Here is a 17361-nt window from a genome sequence, read left to right as displayed (position 1 = left end):
TGAACAATTGGTCTTCCATCAACACAAATTTTTCCACTAGATTTGAAGAGTATCTCCAAATTAGAAACTTTGTTAAATGAAATCTGCCCAGTTTTCCTTGCATCCCACCTATTTCTATTCCAGAAGAGAGATTGATCAGTCTTGGAGACTCTGACAGCATTTCTAAAACATATATAGAAACCATTTTAAAGACCCTTTGTAACACTAGTTACCAAAGCCTACGAAAAAACTGTTAATCCCAGCCCACCTTAAATTTTATCGCACCTCTCAGTCAACATGTTTTGTGTTGTAAATGTGTCCGATCAGCAAATGCAGCCTGCTATTCCATCTTCTCTTCCTCTCCCCCCCACCCCCACCGCAGCAGAAAGTTCCGTCCCGTCAAGTCTGCTTACCTGCGTGCGAGTTGTCTGGAGTTGTATAGGGGAAATTTTATCATTCTTTAGAATACATGCATTTCATGCGTGTTCAGTATCTAGAACAATCTACAATAGACCCCCGCGAAGTCGCGGTTCAGAGTTCGCAGCCTCGGTCATTCACGGATTTTTCCTTAGATAATTATTAGCAGAAACCACAAATATCCTCCGCAATTTATATGCCGTTTTTCGTTTCAATACTGTAATGTAGAGAGAACAGGAAGCAACTGTAGCGGAAACACGGCTTGGGATGGTGAAAGTAGCCAATAGAATTTGAAACTATGACTCCCAGCAGTCCCTGCAGTGGCTCTGATTGGTCTTCTGCTGAGGGTGCTGGGGAGTAGTGGGGTCAAAGGATGTCAGCGTGGCTTTTACAAAGTGTGCCGGTGACCAAAAGCAAAAAAAAAAAGTTTTTGTAATTTTGTGTTTCAAGTTCCTGTCTCTCTGCCTGCCTTCTGTTGGGTTACCTGTACTTATTCGTTTTGTCCTGGATCGTTTCGTGTTTGGCGTCTGCATTGTTTGCCGTCTGCCTGTGTACATGAGGACTGTAAGTGGATTCATGGCCATCCTGCAAAGAAAGGAGCACTCCTGAACCCGTCTTCACCATTTCAGGAACTAGCGGTAGGACTATCTATTTTCATCATTACATTTCATCCGTTGCCGTTTTTCATGATTTACTGTGTGTGTTTTGTTGGTGCTTTGTTGTATTTAATGTGTAATCGTAATTGTTTCCATTGAATTCTTTATTTGCTGTTTGATTACCGGATTGCTTTGTTTTTGTCTCTGTTTGTGAGTACATGCGGGTTGGGTCAAGGTTGGGTGCGTCCCTGGAATCTCCACCATAAAAATAAATCGCCGTATTCTCGACGGTGTGAATCTTATCTGCACTGGACTGCTACAGCATTATCCATTTCTTCTTGCTGCTGATTGACTGTGATGCATCTCCAGCTGAGTGTTCTTGTGTTTTTTCCATTTTATTCCTCTGAACCCTTAAACCGCCACAACCAGCTATAGTCATTTCCCAGTGCCATTTACAATACAATACAATACAGTTTATTTTTGTATAGCCCAAAATCACACAGGAAGTGCCGCAATGGGCTTTAACAGGCCCTGCCTCTTGACAGCCCCCCCAGCCTTGACTCTCTAAGAAGACAAGGAAAAACTCCCAAAAAAAACCTTGTAGGGAAAAAATGGAAGAAACCTTGGAAAGGCAGTTCAAAGAGAGACCCCTTTCCAGGTAGGTTGGGTGTGCAGTGGGTGTCAAAAGAAGGGGGTCAATACAATACAATGCAGTACACAGAACAGAACAATTTCTCAATATAGTAAGAAATAAAAAATATAAATTTTAGAAGTACAGAGCAGAATTTAACAGTAGATGATATATCCCATAATAAGATTTGGATTTGTGTAGAGTCCTGGAGACCTCATCCTTCAAGCTGCCTCCCCCGTTTGGCCATTCCACGGCTGAAACAGTGCTGGGCCAGCTAATCCGATGAAAGGACCCCTCTTTCCCACGATTCCTGTGATCCTCCATCTGGGATGACTTTTCCTTAGGCAGGCAAAACAACTTGGCAGGTGGGCCGTGGCACCAAGTGCCACATTTGTGTACCGAGAAGAAAAACAGAATAAGTGAGGGTTATTATACAATTATAACTGTCATGTTACTTATGTTTAAGTGCTAATGACTAACAACAGAGATGCAGTCTGTACATTTAATCAGCAACTCTAGTCAGGATATTCTAAACTGAAGTAGTGAGTCTTCAGCCGGGATTTAAAAGCTGAGACCGAAGGGGCATCTCTTATAGTAGCAGGCAGACCATTCCACAGTATAGGGGCCCTGTAACTAAAAGCTCGACCTCCCACTGTTATTTTTATTAATCCTTGGAATCATAAGCAGACCGGCATCTTGAGATCTTAATGTGCGCTTAGGTTTGTAAGTCATGATAAGTTCAGACAAGTAAGCCGGACCTCGACCATTTAATGCTTTATATATACATTTGCCAGCATGTAGGAGCGGACTTAAAAGCCTGAACAGCACCTGTCCTTTTTGGCTGATTGCTTTGTTTCTATCTCCTCCCCCAGACATCCTCTGCTCCTGTTGGGGATTGTGCTCCCTTATGATGTTTGTCGATTCTTTAATCGATTTTAACTGAAGGCATACTAAAACTCGTTTTACTTCTGAAAGAGACATGTTTATTCAAATACTTCAAAACAAACAAAGTTCCTGTCTCTGCAGTCTCCTGTGTTTCTGTGCAATTCTGTGACCCAAGCGTGACACACTGCAGCCTCACGGTCTCTGGGATTGCGACAGTGTCAGCGTTTACCTCTGTATGTTTGCATGCTGCCAGTTCAAGTGCAGTTAGCTCAGTGATTTACTTAATTTCTTCCATGGGTCAGTTGCACTTTGTACATATTGTTCCAATAGTTTATTAAATAGTTTTTACAGTTCATTAGCAGTGTGTAAAATGATCAGTGTTGCAGTAATTGTGATGCTGTTTGCATGGGAAAAAAATCTGTTCTATTAAAATTTCACTTCTTCGTGAATTGTGATGTTAAAGTGCAGCAAAAAAAGTATTTGGCGTCCAGGGATGCATTAACCCCAAAGTATGTGGCAGTTTATGGGTTAAAGCCCCAAGATGCCGTCGAAACGCCCTGCACCTTCTAAGACTTCTGGTGCTTGCACGATTTACAGTACATATAGTGGTAACATCAGTATTTTACATTCTAGCACTGTGGGAGACATAGCAGTACAGTATACAGGTTTACCTTTTACATTCTTTTTTTATAGGTAATGTATTAAGCTTAGTTTGAAATTAAAGTGTTTTGGGAGAATATTTAAGGTTTAACCATAAAAATAGGCATTTTTTTTTTTTTTTAACCACATCCAGAATTTGCGGTTTTTCACAATTTGCGGGTGCTCTAGGAATGTAACCCCCGTGAATATTGTATGTAAATACATTGTTAAAATGTTTTTCATGTTTTAGTAATAATTGACAAAATTTAGACATGAAGTATATAATGTGTAAAGCCTGAAGTCCAAATATCAAACACTTTCACAAAAGGTACAAGTATAACAAAACAAGTACGCTTTTATTCAAGAATAGAACTGCAGGGGGAAAAAAAAGCACACGTTAGGGTATGACATTGACACGTCCTTAATACAACCGCTTTGGTGGTGCAGCGGTAAGAACTGCTGACTCGAGACATTCATGGTTCGATCCTGGACGCCTCCATTTTGAGTAGTGAGCTGCTCTTATTCATGAAAATTATAGAATAAAAACCTTTTGATTTGAGTGTGGTGTTTTTATATTTATATTAAAAAAATTCAGTTTTATTCTGTCACACTCGCCCCGATCTGACACTGTTTTGAAATAGACATGCTATAGCAGAGGGGAACTCTGAGGACGAAGGTTCTACATCGGAGAAAGAACAGAAGCCCTCTGTCCACTCATATACAGTTGAAGAAGAATGCAGCTGCACCAGGCGTAAAGGCAAAAGATGGCACCGTTTGGGAATGCCTAAACAGGTTGGGCGTCATCTTGCCAGTCCGTCTGCCCCATACCTGTCCTTCAGATAAAAAGCAGCATTTACAGAGCTTGCCAAAGTATCCTGCAAAGTCCTTTTTGATTTTTGTGATGGCCGTTATATACAGTATAAGTAATATAATTTATTTATTAAATAAAGCCAGATCGAATGGTATTTACACTGTAGGAAGATAAGTAAATAAGTCAAGGTAAAGTCACAAGTAGAATGCAGAGCTTCCCCTGTTTGATCGACACGAGCCTGCTCACAAAAGTACATGTGTACTGAAGTGACTTTAGCTGCAGGTGGAAGCTCCTATCGCACCCTACGGAACTGTGTTGGATCTTATTCAGGAAAAGATCCCAGTCACCCAATGAGAGACTTTCCGAGACTAAGGTTATGAAGCTTCTGAAACAGTTTCCGGACAAAGGCAGAACTGTACCTGCAGGTGGGATCTCCACTCAACTGTTAAAGTCACTTCATTACACATGTACTTTTGTGAGCATGCCCGTGTCCATCAAACACAGGAAGCTCTGCAGTCTAATTGTGACATTACACTGTAGGAAGATATGTAAATGAATCAAGGTAAATACCAATCGACCTAACAATTGTTAGCAGAAACTGCAAATATCTTCTGCAATTTTTTTTTTTTTTGTTATGTTTTTTTTCGTGGCAATACTGCACTGTAGAGAGAACAGGAAGCAACCATAGAGGAAAACGCGGCTTGGGATGGTGAAAGTAGCCAATCTGAGAGCGTACTCTACTAGAATTTGAAACTGTAACTCCCAGCAGTCCCTGCAGTGGCTCTGTTTGGTTGTCTGCTGAGGGTGCAGGGGCTGTTGGGGTCAAAGGATGTCCACGCAGCTTTTAAAAAGGGGACCGGTGACCAAAAGGTGGGGGGGGGGGAAGAGAAATAAAAAATTTATAATTTGTTTCAAGTTCCTGTCTGCCTGCCTTCTGTTGGGTTACCTGTACTTATTCGTTTTGTCCTGGATCGTTTCGTGGTTGGGATCTGGATTGTCTGCCATCTGCCTGTGTACATGAGGACTGTAAGTGGATTCATTGCTATCCTGCAAAGAAAGGAGCGCTCCTGAACCTGTCCACCCATCTTCACCATTTCAGGAACTACTGGTAGGACTATCTTTACATTCCCATTCAACATGCGGATCTCTGGATTATCTGTCTTCATCATTACATTTCATCCGTTGCCATTTTTCATGGACTTTACTGTGTGTTTTGGTGGTGCATTGTTGTATTTAATGTATAATCTCCGTAAGGGGAACAGGGGTGGTATCATTGTTTTCATTACATTCTTTATTTGCTGTTTTGATTACCTGATTTGCTTTGTTTTTGTCTGTCTGTCTGTTGAGTGCATGTGTGTCGGTAAAGGCTGGGTGTGTCCCTGGAATCTCCACCATAAAAATAATAAATCCCCGTCTTTTCGACTGTGTGAATCTTGCTGCAGATTGACTGCTGCCCTGTGACGCATCTCCAGCTGAGTGTTCCTGTGTTTTCAGTTTTGTTCTTCTTAACTCTTTAACTGCCGCAACCGGCAATAGTAGTTTCTCCGTGCCGTACATTTGTTGAGCTGCCGGCTCATGACCACTGCCGGCCCCTGCAGCACTACAGCCTCACAGTCTCTGGGATTGAGCTGCTGCACTAGACTAGCCTGCCAGCGTCTGCGTTTACCTCTGTGTGCTTGCATGCAGCCAGTTCAAGTGCGGTTGGCTCAATGATTTACTGAGTTTCATCAATGGTGTCAGTTGCACATTGTACATATTGTTCCAGTAGTTTTTTAAATAGTTTTTACAGTTCATTAGCAGTGTGTTAAATGATCAGGTATTTATCAATATACTAACGACCCAATTGTCCTTCCTTCACTCAGAATATGGAACCAATGTAGGAAACACTTAAAGTTAGAATATTTTCTGTGGCGCCTCTACATGATAACCTCCTCTTTCCACCCTCTCCAACTTCCAGTTTTTAATGTTTGGAAAACAAATGGGATTAAATAATAGAGAGCCGTATAGTCTTCGCATCCTATGAACAATTGGTCTTCCATCAACACAAATTTTTCCACTAGATTTGAAGAGTATCTCCAAATTAGAAACTTTGTTAAATGAAATCTGCCCAGTTTTCCTTGCATCCCACCTATTTCTATTCCAGAAGAGAGATTGATCAGTCTTGGAGACTCTGACAGCATTTCTAAAACATATATAGAAACCATTTTAAAGACCCTTTGTAACACTAGTTACCAAAGCCTACGAAAAAACTGTTAATCCCAGCCCACCTTAAATTTTATCGCACCTCTCAGTCAACATGTTTTGTGTTGTAAATGTGTCCGATCAGCAAATGCAGCCTGCTATTCCATCTTCTCTTCCTCTCCCCCCCCACCCCCACCGCAGCAGAAAGTTCCGTCCCGTCAAGTCTGCTTACCTGCGTGCGAGTTGTCTGGAGTTGTATAGGGGAAATTTTATCATTCTTTAGAATACATGCATTTCATGCGTGTTCAGTATCTAGAACAATCTACAATAGACCCCCGCGAAGTCGCGGTTCAGAGTTCGCAGCCTCGGTCATTCACGGATTTTTCCTTAGATAATTATTAGCAGAAACCACAAATATCCTCCGCAATTTATATGCCGTTTTTCGTTTCAATACTGTAATGTAGAGAGAACAGGAAGCAACTGTAGCGGAAACACGGCTTGGGATGGTGAAAGTAGCCAATAGAATTTGAAACTATGACTCCCAGCAGTCCCTGCAGTGGCTCTGATTGGTCTTCTGCTGAGGGTGCTGGGGAGTAGTGGGGTCAAAGGATGTCAGCGTGGCTTTTACAAAGTGTGCCGGTGACCAAAAGCAAAAAAAAAAAGTTTTTGTAATTTTGTGTTTCAAGTTCCTGTCTCTCTGCCTGCCTTCTGTTGGGTTACCTGTACTTATTCGTTTTGTCCTGGATCGTTTCGTGTTTGGCGTCTGCATTGTTTGCCGTCTGCCTGTGTACATGAGGACTGTAAGTGGATTCATGGCCATCCTGCAAAGAAAGGAGCACTCCTGAACCCGTCTTCACCATTTCAGGAACTAGCGGTAGGACTATCTATTTTCATCATTACATTTCATCCGTTGCCGTTTTTCATGATTTACTGTGTGTGTTTTGTTGGTGCTTTGTTGTATTTAATGTGTAATCGTAATTGTTTCCATTGAATTCTTTATTTGCTGTTTGATTACCGGATTGCTTTGTTTTTGTCTCTGTTTGTGAGTACATGCGGGTTGGGTCAAGGTTGGGTGCGTCCCTGGAATCTCCACCATAAAAATAAATCGCCGTATTCTCGACGGTGTGAATCTTATCTGCACTGGACTGCTACAGCATTATCCATTTCTTCTTGCTGCTGATTGACTGTGATGCATCTCCAGCTGAGTGTTCTTGTGTTTTTTCCATTTTATTCCTCTGAACCCTTAAACCGCCACAACCAGCTATAGTCATTTCCCAGTGCCATTTACAATACAATACAATACAGTTTATTTTTGTATAGCCCAAAATCACACAGGAAGTGCCGCAATGGGCTTTAACAGGCCCTGCCTCTTGACAGCCCCCCAGCCTTGACTCTCTAAGAAGACAAGGAAAAACTCCCAAAAAAAACCTTGTAGGGAAAAAATGGAAGAAACCTTGGGAAAGGCAGTTCAAAGAGAGACCCCTTTCCAGGTAGGTTGGGTGTGCAGTGGGTGTCAAAAGAAGGGGGTCAATACAATACAATGCAGTACACAGAACAGAACAATTTCTCAATATAGTAAGAAATAAAAAATATAAATTTTAGAAGTACAGAGCAGAATTTAACAGTAGATGATATATCCCATAATAAGATTTGGATTTGTGTAGAGTCCTGGAGACCTCATCCTTCAAGCTGCCTCCCCCGTTTGGCCATTCCACGGCTGAAACAGTGCTGGGCCAGCTAATCCGATGAAAGGACCCCTCTTTCCCACGATTCCTGTGATCCTCCATCTGGGATGACTTTTCCTTAGGCAGGCAAAACAACTTGGCAGGTGGGCCGTGGCACCAAGTGCCACATTTGTGTACCGAGAAGAAAAACAGAATAAGTGAGGGTTATTATACAATTATAACTGTCATGTTACTTATGTTTAAGTGCTAATGACTAACAACAGAGATGCAGTCTGTACATTTAATCAGCAACTCTAGTCAGGATATTCTAAACTGAAGTAGTGAGTCTTCAGCCGGGATTTAAAAGCTGAGACCGAAGGGGCATCTCTTATAGTAGCAGGCAGACCATTCCACAGTATAGGGGCCCTGTAACTAAAAGCTCGACCTCCCACTGTTATTTTTATTAATCCTTGGAATCATAAGCAGACCGGCATCTTGAGATCTTAATGTGCGCTTAGGTTTGTAAGTCATGATAAGTTCAGACAAGTAAGCCGGACCTCGACCATTTAATGCTTTATATATACATTTGCCAGCATGTAGGAGCGGACTTAAAAGCCTGAACAGCACCTGTCCTTTTTGGCTGATTGCTTTGTTTCTATCTCCTCCCCCAGACATCCTCTGCTCCTGTTGGGGATTGTGCTCCCTTATGATGTTTGTCGATTCTTTAATCGATTTTAACTGAAGGCATACTAAACTCGTTTTACTTCTGAAAGAGACATGTTTATTCAAATACTTCAAAACAAACAAAGTTCCTGTCTCTGCAGTCTCCTGTGTTTCTGTGCAATTCTGTGACCCAAGCGTGACACACTGCAGCCTCACGGTCTCTGGGATTGCGACAGTGTCAGCGTTTACCTCTGTATGTTTGCATGCTGCCAGTTCAAGTGCAGTTAGCTCAGTGATTTACTTAATTTCTTCCATGGGTCAGTTGCACTTTGTACATATTGTTCCAATAGTTTATTAAATAGTTTTTACAGTTCATTAGCAGTGTGTAAAATGATCAGTGTTGCAGTAATTGTGATGCTGTTTGCATGGGAAAAAAATCTGTTCTATTAAAATTTCACTTCTTCGTGAATTGTGATGTTAAAGTGCAGCAAAAAAAGTATTTGGCGTCCAGGGATGCATTAACCCCAAAGTATGTGGCAGTTTATGGGTTAAAGCCCCAAGATGCCGTCGAAACGCCCTGCACCTTCTAAGACTTCTGGTGCTTGCACGATTTACAGTACATATAGTGGTAACATCAGTATTTTACATTCTAGCACTGTGGGAGACATAGCAGTACAGTATACAGGTTTACCTTTACATTCTTTTTTTATAGGTAATGTATTAAGCTTAGTTTGAAATTAAAGTGTTTTGGGAGAATATTTAAGGTTTAACCATAAAAATAGGCATTTTTTTTTTTTTTAACCACATCCAGAATTTGCGGTTTTTCACAATTTGCGGGTGCTCTAGGAATGTAACCCCCGTGAATATTGTATGTAAATACATTGTTAAAATGTTTTTCATGTTTTAGTAATAATTGACAAAATTTAGACATGAAGTATATAATGTGTAAAGCCTGAAGTCCAAATATCAAACACTTTCACAAAAGGTACAAGTATAACAAAACAAGTACGCTTTTATTCAAGAATAGAACTGCAGGGGGAAAAAAAAGCACACGTTAGGGTATGACATTGACACGTCCTTAATACAACCGCTTTGGTGGTGCAGCGGTAAGAACTGCTGACTCGAGACATTCATGGTTCGATCCTGGACGCCTCCATTTTGAGTAGTGAGCTGCTCTTATTCATGAAAATTATAGAATAAAAACCTTTTGATTTGAGTGTGGTGTTTTTATATTTATATTAAAAAAATTCAGTTTTATTCTGTCACACTCGCCCCGATCTGACACTGTTTTGAAATAGACATGCTATAGCAGAGGGGAACTCTGAGGACGAAGGTTCTACATCGGAGAAAGAACAGAAGCCCTCTGTCCACTCATATACAGTTGAAGAAGAATGCAGCTGCACCAGGCGTAAAGGCAAAAGATGGCACCGTTTGGGAATGCCTAAACAGGTTGGGCGTCATCTTGCCAGTCCGTCTGCCCCATACCTGTCCTTCAGATAAAAAGCAGCATTTACAGAGCTTGCCAAAGTATCCTGCAAAGTCCTTTTTGATTTTTGTGATGGCCGTTATATACAGTATAAGTAATATAATTTATTTATTAAATAAAGCCAGATCGAATGGTATTTACACTGTAGGAAGATAAGTAAATAAGTCAAGGTAAAGTCACAAGTAGAATGCAGAGCTTCCCCTGTTTGATCGACACGAGCCTGCTCACAAAAGTACATGTGTACTGAAGTGACTTTAGCTGCAGGTGGAAGCTCCTATCGCACCCTACGGAACTGTGTTGGATCTTATTCAGGAAAAGATCCCAGTCACCCAATGAGAGACTTTCCGAGACTAAGGTTATGAAGCTTCTGAAACAGTTTCCGGACAAAGGCAGAACTGTACCTGCAGGTGGGATCTCCACTCAACTGTTAAAGTCACTTCATTACACATGTACTTTTGTGAGCATGCCCGTGTCCATCAAACACAGGAAGCTCTGCAGTCTAATTGTGACATTACACTGTAGGAAGATATGTAAATGAATCAAGGTAAATACCAATCGATCTGGCTTTTATATAACATTTATTTATATAGCACATTTTTCATACATCATGTAAAAGCACTTTGAGCTACATCATTTGAAGAAAAAGACAAAAGAAAATAGAATTGAGGAACACTAACATAGGATAAAAGTAAGGTCCGATGGCCAGGGAGGGCAGAAAACCACTCCAGACGGCTGGAGAAAAAAAAAAAAAATCTGCAGTGGTTCCGAGGCCACGAGACTGCCCAGCCCCCTCTAGGCATTCTACCTAACATGGATGGATAGTATGGATTTCGGAGCCACCATGAATGATGATGATGATGATTAATTGAATATACAGAGCATCAGGCTTAAACTAAAATGAAGCTATGTGAAAGTCATGTGAAAGTAACATGTTTTTAGCTGGTTTTTTTAAAGTGCTCCACTGTGTTGGCCTGTCGAATTCCTATTGGTAAACTATTCCCGATTTTATGTGCATAACCGCAGAAGGCTGCCACTCCACTTCTTTTAAGCTTAGCTCTTGGAATAATAAGCAGACACATTTGAAGATCCTAAGGTTACGATTTGGAGTGTAAGGTGAGAGACATTCTGAGATATCTGATGGAGCAAGATTATTTAAGGTTTTGTAAACCATAAACAGTATTTTAAAGTCCATTCTAAATGACACAGGTAAACAATTTTAGTGACATCAGAACTGGAGAGATGTGCTCCGATTTTCTTTTCCTAGTTAAGATTCTAGGAGCAGCATTGTGCACTAGTTGCAATTGATTGGTGTCCTTTTTTTTTGGGTAGTCCTGAGAGGAATGTGTTACAGTAATCTAGCTGACTGAAAAAAAAAAAGCATGAACTAATTTCTCTGCATCTTGCAGTGTTATAGGAGGACTAACTTTTGCTGTATTTCTTAAGTGAAAAAATGCTGTCCTAGTAATCTGATTAGGGTTAAATATTGACTCTGACCTGAATTTTAAATCGCTAAATTCTTTATCTCTGTCTTGACTTTTAATCCTAATACATCAAGTTTATTTCTAATAACCTCATTATATCCATTTTTGCCAATCACTAAAATTTGTTTTCTCCTTATTTAGTTTGAGAAAATTACTATTCATCCATTCAGAAACACAAGTAAGACATTGTCAGTGAATCGAGAGTGTCTGGGTCATCGGATGTTATTGATAAATACAGTTGTGGGTCATCCGCATAGCTGTGGTAGCTCAGAGATAATCTGGCCTAATGGAAGCATGTAAATCGAAAAGAGCAGCGGACCCAGGATAGAGCCTTGTGGAACACCATATAGAATATCCTGTGTCTTTTGAAGTATAATTGCCACAACTAACACAATTTTCAACCTACCAGGTAGGACTCCAACCAACTTAATACACTGCCAGAGAGGCCCACCCATTGACTAAGGCAATTTATAAGAATATTGTGATCAATGGTATCAAATGTGGCACTCCTCTAAGAGGATGAGAACAGATAAATGACCTCTGTCTATATTTACCCACTAGTCATTTACTACTTTGAGTGTACTTTCTGTACTGTGATTTGTTCTGAAACCAGACTGAAACTTATCGAATAGCATGTTTGCCTTTTACTTTTACATGCAGATAATTTCCTGTTAGATTAGCCTTTGCAATGACAATTAATAAGGCACAGGGCTAAACTTTCAAAAAGACATGCCTCTATCTGTCAACTCTAAGACCATTGGATATACACGACAGAGTCCTGCCCGCCAACTCTAACCCTCCTCCCATGTCATGGGATACGCACGACAGAGCCCCGCCCACCAACTCTAACCCTCCTCCCGCGTCCACCCTCGCTCTCGAGGCATGCACACTGCCTGCTCATGTGCCCGCACGCAACACCTCACCAAACACCACCTCAGTCGCTTTCGTCTCTGCTACAGCCCACATGCACCTCTGAGCCACGTTGACTTTTCATTGTTCTTTTCGGTTCCGGCTGCTTTTCTATATATAATCCACCAAGTTGCCCGACCATGGGATATGAACGACAGAGCCCCGCCCGCCAACTCTAACCCTCCTCCCGCGTCATGGGGAATGGACGACAGAGCCCCGCCCGCCAACTCTAACCCTCCTCCCATGTCCACCCTCGCTCTCGAGGCACTGCTTGCTCATGTGCCCGCCCCCAACACTTCACCAAACACATCCTCACTCGCTTTGGTCTGTGCTACAGTCCACATGCAGCTGTGAGCCACGTTGACTGTTCATTTGCCTACCATGGCCACCGCTTCAAATGTATTTCATGGAAACAACACTTCTTTCAATGTTATACAAATTACTGCATCAGGTAACTGTTTGTTTCTATCAGTCGTTTTTTTTTCTGGAAAAATGTAATCAACGAAACTGTTGCTCTCGAACTTCGCAACATGGCTGTAACCTTTATTTGCCAACATTGGGATAACTTCGGCGACGTGCTATCCGTTGTTCTTAGTCATGGAAGCATAGTCATACTGTCTGCTCAACAATACGCTGACTACATGAATACTTCCGGAGTTTATGGTGGCGAGGCAGAAGTTGTGGCAATGTCCCAAATGCTTCCAGCTACTATCACCATTCACTTCCGTGAACGTCCTCATGCCTCTCCTCGAGTTTACAATCCGGCCTAACGTCTCTCCATATCCCTGCTCTTTAGCGGTCCTTTGGATCATGGGCATTACGAAGTTCTCTTGCCTCTCAAATACACACGTGATGACCTTCTGGTGCCATCTATTGACAATGTCGGTATGTGCACACAAAATACAAACCCACGTGATCTCCACGCTGATGTGACGTCACCTTCCCACTATCCTCTTACTGAAAAACATTTCCAAACTCATTTCCCACCAGAATTTCAATGCAACATTTGCTCCAAAACCTTCACGCTCCAGAAATATCTCAAAGCACATTTAAACACACACTCCACTGAACAAACGCATTCCACACAGGTCTTTCAATGCACCATTTGTTCCAAAACGTTCCAATGGCAGAGATATCTCAACACACATTTAAAAACACACTCCACTGAACGAATCATGCAATGTCAACATTGCCAGCAATGCTTCAAAACAACTCATGCTCTCAAGAAGCACTTACAAACTCATTCCAATTCCTTTCAGTGTCAACACTGCACTAAATCATTCCACACATCATTTCTTCTCAACAAACATACGAAAACACATTCCAACATGCACAGCCATCGCATTCAGTTTTCCGCTGCTTTTCAAAAGGATACCGCCATTCCCGTCCAAGAACATAACATTGGCCTACCTACCGCACTATGTACTTCTTGCAATGCTCTTCATTGGCCATCAGAGGTCAACACATCCGGACATTACACTAAGTGTTGTCATATCGGCAAGGTGTCTTTGCCACTGCTATCCAAACCTCCTCTTTTATTACAAGACCTTTTGACTGGCAAGAACCCGCTGTCCCGAAATTACTGTGATCGTATCAGGCAATACAACTTTGCTTTAGCTTTCGCTTCAACATCGCTCAACCAACTGGCCACGGACCGTATGCTTTCAGAATCCACGGTCAAATTTATCACCAGGTCTCTCCTTTATATACCAATCCTGACACATCTCCACGATGCGGTCAGCTATATATCTTCAATTCTGCTGAGACTACCACTCAACGTTTGCAAAAGGAATGTAACAGCGCTTGCAGACAAAATGATAGGTTAATCCCTTCGCTAAGTCTTGCATGCAAATACATGACATTATAGTCATAGTAACCCTGTTGCTGCTGTATGAATGGTATTCATGGAAAATCCAACTCTGCATATGAGAAGGTATAACGCGCCGTCCTGTCAAATTGATGTTGCTGCTATCTTTGTAGGTGAAGACGGGGAACTTCCTGCACAATGCGACATTTGCATATACCCAAGGGGAGATGCTTGCAAGCGTACCTCTGTACTCAGTATGAACTGTGACCCCATGGTTTATCCACTGCTGTTCCCTAACGGAGATCCAGGCTGGCACATACAATTGACCCATGTTGAGGAAAAGTGAACAGCGAAAAGAACACACCGCTCCAATTTTATGCTTACACGCTTGCCATGAGATCTTCATTTAGCGTCTTTCATTCCAGTGGCAAACTCATCCAGCAATACGTCGCCAACTCATATGTCAGAACAGAAGGCGCGCGTTTATATTACCTACGGTCCCATCAACAAGATTTGCGTGTGGAGCAATACAGGGGACTGCTGGATGCTGTCGCTGCGAAAGCACAACACCATAACCTCTGCCCTGGACAATTGATCATTCTTCCCTCTAACTTTCAAGGCAGTCCAAGGTACATGCAACAGAAGATGCGATGGCAATTGTCTGCAAATGTGGAAAGCCTGACTTATTCCTAATCTTCACCTGCAATCCTGCGTGGACGGAAATCTCTAACGCCATTTCCCATCATGAGCAAACAGAACACAGACCTGACATCGTTGCTCGCGTCGTTCATATCAAACTGCGAGATTTCCTAACAGATATTCTGGAGAAGAATATACATCTTCGTCATTGAATTCCAAAAACGAGGATTTCCTCATTGCCATATGTTACTTACACTTGACTCACAATCCAAAATAAGGACTAAGGATGATATAGACAAATTTGTCTGCGCTGAGCTTCTAAATCCCAAAATACACCCTTGACTTTTCCAAATTGTCACTAAATGCATGGTACATGGTCCATGTGGAATGCTCAACGGCAACTCACCTTGCATGAAAGACGGCACGTGTACCAAAAATTTCCCAAAGGACTTCAACGCCGAGACTCAAGAAAACGCACAAGGATACCCCATATACCGCCGAAGATGGGGGAGAACTGCTATTGTTGGCAAATACGATATCGACAACCGTTGGATAGGTCCTTACAATCCCTGGCTTTCTCAGAAATTCAATGCTCATATTAACGTTGAAGTTTGCGCGTCCATTCAATGTATCAAGTATCTATAATAAGTATGTCTACAAAGGACACAACGCTGCATCCATTGCACTTCACAGGGAGCCAGCCGATGGTGTTTTCCAACATGACTAAATACAGACTTTCCTTGACGGTAGGTATGTTAGTGCTCCGGAGGCTATGTGGCGTTTGAACGAGTACAGTCTTTCAGAAAAATCTCACGTTATTACACGATTACCAGTTCATTTGCCAGAACAACAAGTCATCTTTTTCATGAGGGTCACGAGGAACAAGCACTACAAAGACAAGCCAACAAAAACACTATGCTCTTAGCATGGTTTGAACTCAACAAGACAGATCCCGAAGCTGTGGAGTTACATTACACTGATGTTCCCCAACATTACACATTCCAAAAGTCCTCTGGAAAATGGAAAAAGAGAATCGGAGGAGGCACAAAAGTGATCGGTAGAATGCCTGTTGTTGCCATTAACGACACCGAACATTATTTCCTCAGACTTCTCCTTACCTCTTCTCCTTACCTGTTCCGTAGGCGTCACAAGTTTCCACCATCTACGAACGGTCAACGGCGTCGAATGTGACACTTTCAAAGAAGCTTGCCAACAATTAGGTCTTCTTAAAGATGACAAGATATGGCATGATACTCTTACAGAGGCATCCCAGATACGAATGCCACCATTCTTGTGAGAACATTTAATTTTCGTCTGTGTCTTCGGCGAACTCCACAACGTTCCATGCCTTTGGGACATGCATATAAATTCCCTTTCTGAGGACTTTCTCACAAAATATTCCACATGCACTGTTTGCATGTATGCTGTCGCGATGCTGCAACCACATGGCCTCAACCTACACAAATTACACCTACCCCCCACTGGCATTCCTCCACTGTGTCATTCATCTCCCACCTTCGACGCTCAGGCTGAACATACACACGCTATGGAACACTACGACAAACTCAACACAGAACAGAAACACGCTGTTGACACTGTTTTACACGCTGCATACAGCGATTCCCATCCCGACAAACATGCTTCTTCTTAGATGATCCTGCAGGAACAGGGAAAACCTTTGTCTACAAAACCCTGATTCATACCATCAGAGCTAGGGGAGACATTCCTACAACCATAGCATCTACAGGAATAGCTGCAACATTGTTACCGGGTGGACGAACTGCACATTCCGTTTTTAAAATACCGTTGAGGCTGAATACTACTTCCACATGCAACATCAAACCTACCTCGCCACATGCTCAACATCTTCTGCAATCCAAATTCATAATATGGGACGAGGCGCCAGGCAGTTGACAGATTATTACGTGACCTCACGGGTGACACGCAGCCATTTGGAGGCAAAACAATACTATTGGGTGGAGATTTCCGACAAATTCTCCCCGTCATTATGCGTGGCTCCCGAGCACTTACTGTTGCCAGTTGCATTAACAAGCAACCTTTGTGGCATCACATACATGTTCTTACACTGACGACAAATATGAGAGCCCTTCCTGAAGAACAGCATTTCGCAAAATGGCTCCTCGATGTTGGAGACGGGGAAAAACGGAACACCTGTGACATTGCCTTCGCATTGTTTTCCTTTTATTTCTCATCCCGTTCAACAACTATATGGCGACATCGACTTCTCAACTGTCACTCTGGAACAACTCCGCACGCGAGCTATATTAAGCGTCACCAACGAAGACTCGCTACACCTTAATGAACAAGTGCTGAAACATCCCTACCAATGAAGTGACTTTCACCAGCGTTGACTCCATCGTCAGACGATCCTGCAGATCAACTTTCATTCCCCGAAGAATTTCTTAATAGTCTTACTCCCACTGGCATGCCTCTGCATAAACTCAAAATTAAAATTGGTTCAGTCATCATGCTTCTCAGAAACCTCCTGCCAGCAAAAGGTCTCTGTAATAGCACTAGACTTTCTGTTACCAGCATTCACCGCAATGTACTTG

General features: G+C 42.1%; 1 pseudogene; it reads left to right on the top strand.

Annotated features, from left to right (window-relative positions):
• The first annotated feature begins 14542 nt into the window (after positions 1–14542).
• LOC127529017 (uncharacterized) lies at positions 14543–15875 on the top strand (annotated as a pseudogene).
• The last annotated feature ends 1486 nt before the right edge of the window (positions 15876–17361 follow it).

Source organism: Erpetoichthys calabaricus, chromosome 8 (genome assembly GCF_900747795.2).
Source record: "Erpetoichthys calabaricus chromosome 8, fErpCal1.3, whole genome shotgun sequence".
In the NCBI taxonomy this organism is placed as follows: Eukaryota; Metazoa; Chordata; class Cladistia; order Polypteriformes; family Polypteridae; genus Erpetoichthys; species Erpetoichthys calabaricus.
The sequence above is the reverse complement of the archived record's forward strand: the minus strand, read 5'-3'. Positions and strand labels throughout refer to the sequence as shown.